This window comes from Diadema antillarum, unplaced genomic scaffold, assembly GCF_040938485.1.
Source record: "Diadema antillarum isolate AM-2024a unplaced genomic scaffold, OU_Dant_1.0 seq00002366_RagTag, whole genome shotgun sequence".
NCBI lineage: Eukaryota > Metazoa > Echinodermata > Echinoidea > Diadematoida > Diadematidae > Diadema > Diadema antillarum.
In genome coordinates, this window is record NW_027272980.1 from 74,506 (window position 1) to 79,236 (window position 4,731).

Here is a 4,731-nt window from a genome sequence, read left to right on the forward strand (position 1 = left end):
GCCTTTTTTTTATTTGAAAAATAAAAAAATTAATTGTGAAAAAATTTAATGAATTTCACTTTCAGTTAAATAAGAGCAGTGATTAGATTCATTAATTAAACAAGAAACACAAATTTTAGGGTGCCTGGAGTATGATTGTATGATTCTCAGAATAAAAAATTTAAAAAAAATTGATTTAGATAAAAATAAATCTGATTTGAATGATTCTTAGAATAAAAATTTAAAAAATGGATTTAAATATTTAAAAAAAAAATCTGATTTAAATCAAATAAATCTGATTTATTTTTTTTATTAAAAAAAAAAAAATCAACAACCATGATATTTTACATTGAATCTTCATCTTCTTCAAATTCGCATAGTCTTTTTATGTACAAGTGATCATAAAGTTTTGCAAATAGTATAAGAACAGAGTATCATAGTTTGGGTATTTTTCTCCTTTAAAGGTATGAAATAGTACTGGTCAGTGATTTGGTCAATGTTAGAATACTTGTTTATTTAGGTAGAGATGTGGTGAAAATTTGGGATCAAAAGGTTGAGAAATAACGGAGTTATCGACCAAAATGTAAACAAAGGAAATAAAAGGAAGAACCACGTGGGCTGGTACGGGTCTCCCCCCCCCCCCCCCCCCGTACCATTTCCTTTTATTTCCTTTGTTTATATTTTGGTCGATAACTCTGTTATTTTTCAACCTTTTGACCCCAAATTTTAATTGTTTAGTCTTAAAGTTCTATGGTAAAGTGACTAGTATTTTTGTCATCCTTGAAGTCTAAGCTTTCCATCAGTATATGGTTTGTAGGGGGTAACTTGTATTGTTCATGAGATATTCTGATTTTAATCAGGAAGTGCGAAAATCGCTAAAAATACCCCACTGGCCACCTTAAAAGAAGAGTCTACCCAAAATGTTTACTTCTAGAACACATACGAGTATGTGCTATTAAACATATCTACACCAATAAAATCAAAAGAAAGTCCACAATATTTGTTTAATTAACATTTGAAATGAATAGGTGCCTATTTGGGCTGTGACGTCACGGATGCACAACTGAGATTTTTGGGGAAATTGACTATTGACTCGACATTAAGATTAAATATACAAGTGGGTTTTTTTTTAAGAAATACATTATTAAATGTTTCAAAAATCAATTTATAAAAAAAGTATATTTGAAATTAATTTTTTGTTGAAAACGGTGAAAATCATAATTTAAATGGGCTTTTAATACTGCAAAAGATTGGCAAATTGGCACCATCTTTATCCGCGTTCCCCATAGACCCCCGTGTTATAGCTATATGTAGGCAACGCGCATGCGATTTGTTTTGATATTGCGTTTTGCCAATAATAGCAAGCGGTGGATGTTGATGTATTTCAGTGCTAAGTTTTGTTGTAAACGCATTTTAACGTCTACCTCGGTCTTCAAAATATAAATCCATGACTGACAATACTTCTTCGCTACTCCGTTCCCAGGCTCGTCATTGTACCTGCTTGCTGAGCTCCTCACTCTGCCGTTTTGCTGGGCTTGTTCAACTTCAACCTCATGCATATTCAGATTGAACAAATACACCTCGACCGAAAAAGATTTGGCTGCATGATAATAAGAAATCGCCTGATTTTCATAAATGAATTTAAATTTTAACAAAATAAGACACAATGAAGTTTAGTTTGGGATAAATTAACACTTTTGAAAAAAAATATAATAAAGGTGAAGAAAGAGAGAAAATCAGCAAATTTCGTACAAAATATAATACGCTGATGTTTTCATGTCTGATACGTACAAGGACGATATGTCTGAAACTATTGGAAGAATTACGGACGCGTAACGAGCACACAAAGGGTTGTGCACCCATGACGTCGCAATATACGAGACTGGCACCTCATTAGCATAATTTTTACTGGGAAATTTGAACAATCAAATGTTAGAATAAGCTTTATTTCCGAATAATATGAATTATAACCTATTAAGTAAGGGTTGAAAAACAACATATGTCGTTGAAATTTGTAGGTAGACTCTTCTTTTAAGTAACGTAAGAGGAAATTCAAGGGAAAGAAAACACTGTAGTTTGAATTGGGAAAGGGGAAGCAACAACCTAGATACTGGATGTGGAATTACTGATTTCATCTTTCTTTCTCTTGTCTTTGTAGTTTGCTTCTCTCATGTTTGTTCATGTTATGGATTTTGTTCTTGATGGTTTTCCAATTTTTATTGCTGAGAATGCCATTGCTACGTTGGATGACAAGTTGTCCTACCTTCATGCCAGGGGCAGTCTTATTTTTCAGATGGGCTTTGATTTCTGGTTGTGCCAACAAAAACTTGTTTTGACTCTTTGTCCACCTGTTATACACTCTACCACGAGCATGAGTAGCTATATTACATTTTGGTTGTTCAGATGCCATGTCTGATTTGTCGTCATGTAATGATCTTTCATTGGTGCTCATGTCTCTTTCTTCATGATCCTCTTCTTCCTCAGATGACATCGCTTCGTCAATGTTGACTTCATGATCCTCTTCTTCCCCAGACGACATCGCTTTGTCATCATCAACAGTGTCCTGCATGTCAATGTTGACTTCAGCCAGAGACTTTCCACCTTACTTGTGTATTTCCCCTTTAGCAGTTACAGCAAGTAACTTGCTCATTTTGGCAAGCAAAATTGTCTCCTGGGGAAGTCGGTAGTACTCCTTGTGAACTTGAATGCTATGCCCCATGTGATTGGCTAGCTGCTCTAATTCATGCTCTGTCATGCCAAGTATTTGTGACAAAGATGCGATGTGTTTCCTCAACTGTGTGCACTTGATGTTTTCGGGTTTCGTGAGGTCAGCTTGGTCAGCATGGAAGCTCACTGCATCACAGCCCCTGTAAGGAGTATTAGCATCATCCGACACTCTGGCAAACACAAATTTTATGTTCTTTCCGTTCTGTCTTTTCTTGAGATTGTACTGGACAAGCATGTCTTACTTTCTTTTGTGTTCTTTGTGAGCAGAATTGGGACTGGTCTACCACGCTTTCCTCTAACCATCAGTAGGTCAGAACTCTCTAATGCTGCTTTTTCAGTCACGGTAAGAGATTTGGCAATCTCATCCTGTACTGCCCGCTTAGAGCTCATTTGCTTGCAGTAATCATCGATCTCAAGAGATTCAACCTCTGTTGGCCTGCGACGATTGTAAAATATTATCTGTGCAAGTGTCAGAACTACAAGCTCCTTGTAGTTTTCTTGTGACATGCTTGATTTGATCCTGCATTCTTCAGTTTTCAGATGCTTGTTGAACTTTACACAATCTTCTGTAAGTGAAAGGATCTTAGGTGTTGACCATCTAGACTTGTCCCGTTGTCTTAGAGCAGAAGCTGTTACCTTGATGTGCCACTGGCTTTCACGTAGTTTCAGGAAATTGTCAACCTCAGTAGCCTTTTCTTGCTCATTCCTCTTCAAGTACTTATCTCTCACAACAAATGCAAGATCTCTCAAGACTATTCCGCTTTTTAGTGCATTGGAGTATGTACCATGAACTTGCTTTTCACTGTCGTACCCAGTTACTCTTTGAGTTGCTTGAACAGCAACATCAAATTTTCTTGGCACTACCAAATCTTCTGCCTTCGTTACCTCCTTATCAATGAGTCTAGCAGCTTGCAACATTTTAGCCAGCATTCTCATCCGCTCTCTGCTAATGTTGCCACTTTTGAAAGAATTGCTCTTATCAAACATATTTTGTCCCACAATGAGGATATCTTCATCATTTCTCGCTATGAGAGATATCTGATCTCTGACCATATTATTTACTACTTCACGAAATGGCTCTGATGATACATCTTGCTGCATAGGAATAAGGCGCCTCCCTTCTTTAACATGCTGTTTTGTTTTCGTAGTGTTGACGTCACTTTTACATGATTTTCTATGCACCCACAATGAATTCACACTATAGTAGTTAAGGCATGTACTACAGGGGACATAATTATCAATTTCTGAACCTTTCCCAAATTTAGGTCTTTTCTTGACAATCAAATCCTCTGCGGAACCTTTGTGAACCATCTGGTTGTGTGCAAAATTACCACGTGCTTTTATTCTTCCAAAAATATCTGATACCTTTGTGGGGTTTGTCTTTTCAAGGTGCATAGCTTCTGCCACATCAAGTTCATTGGAGTGCTTTCTCCTGAGATGACGTAATATTTTACATTGTTTAGTGTCACAGTACAGGTAATAGTTGTATGCATCATACTTCCTTCGCCCCCCAGGTTTGGTGTTTGATGATGGAACAATACAAACTTCAATAGATTTGCATGCTTTGAATAAATTGAACCCAACATACTGTACAAGGCATGATTAAACTTTATGCACATTTTCCTCTTCCAGGCCGATTTACACACGTATGGAACATATACAATTTATTCCTTTGTGCGCTTGCCTGGATGACAATTTTTGAAGAAATTTTCACAAAAATTGGGGGGGGGGGGTTGAAATTATCTGTGCATTTCAAATATGCAGTTAGGTAAAAATCATCCAGAGGACATTGTTAACCAATTATGTAAGAAATGAGTGTAAAGTCATATGATATCAGTTAAATACATTTTTTCAAGTAAGTGTTGTTTTCTACTGGACAAGTTTTGTTAACAGCCATCAAACCTGAAAATATTTTTCCCCTTCACACTTGCATGTATTTGGAATGACATGAACACGATGAAGGCAAACACACAATTCTGGGAACATTTTCATGGTTTTTTTTTGGTGAAAATTCGATATTTTCAT